Source organism: Erinaceus europaeus, chromosome 16 (assembly GCF_950295315.1).
Source record: "Erinaceus europaeus chromosome 16, mEriEur2.1, whole genome shotgun sequence".
Lineage (NCBI taxonomy): Eukaryota > Metazoa > Chordata > Mammalia > Eulipotyphla > Erinaceidae > Erinaceus > Erinaceus europaeus.
This window is the reverse complement of record NC_080177.1, coordinates 41,145,567-41,146,766: the sequence shown is the minus strand read 5'-3', so window position 1 is coordinate 41,146,766 and position 1,200 is coordinate 41,145,567.

Genomic DNA, 1,200 nt, shown 5'->3' with positions numbered 1-1,200 from the left:
GATCATGAGAAGTTTGGATAGTCTGGTTTTACTCTCTCAGCTTTAGATATAATTCAGAAAAAATGAAGATATAAACTGGAGGACAATGTGACCTGGGAGGTGATGACTGATGGAGCTATGAATTTGCAAGCATGAGGCCCCAAGTTCAGTCTCCAGCAACACATATGCCAGTGTACATGCTCTGAACACTCTGTCTTACTCTGTGGTCTCTCTTATTATCTAATAAAATAAATATAATATATCTTTTTAAAAAACAGTATTTCTATGTTCATTTGTTTAGATAGTCTTCCAGTTGGTTTCCATAGAAATGGTACCTTGCATTCCCACCAATACTGCCCCAGAGTTCCTTTTTTCTCCACATTCTTGTCAACACTTGTCATTTCCTGTTTTGTTGATATGAGCCTTTCTCACAAGTATGAAGCAATATCTCATTATAGTCTTAATTTGTACACAAATAAATATGGAAATAATTTGATTTATCAATATTACTCCTGACATGTATTCAAAGGACATAGGAGTACTAATTATAAAGGATATGTGCACCCTTTTGTTAATAGCTACACCATTCACTACAGCCAAAGTATAGGAACAACCTAAGTGTCCAGTGACATATGACTGGATAAAGAAGTTGTGGGATATAATTAGGAATGTCCTCATTATCCTTTTTGTGGACCTCTCTAAGACCTTATCCTCACTACAAGGTAGCACTGATAAAGACTGCACTACTCTCTGAATGGAGACTGGGTTATTCTACTCTCCCACTCTGCTTTAACTCAGCTTTCAATTTCTGACACCACCTTCCCAGACAATATTTCTAGTCTCCCTACATAAAAGTGATCAAGCTCAAGCAAAGATTACTTAAGTCCTGGGCTCCTAGGAACCTGCCTAAAATAGACATTCTAGCTTCTTTTCACAATAAGGTCCCTATTCTCACTAGCTTTAATCCTACTCTTGGTTCCTGTTTATTAGACATTTCGTCCTGCTTTATCTTGCTGCCTTTCAGCCACCAAGTTCCAGATGCTACTATAATCCCATCCTGTCCTTTCTAGGCAGATAACCTTGCTAAGGTGTCCCAGAACCTCACCTCTCCAGAGCCCTACCCCACTAGGGAAAGATAGAGATAAGCTAGGGGTATGAATCAACCTGCCAATGTCCATGTCCAGAAGAGATGCAGTTACAGAAGCCAGACCTTTCATCTTT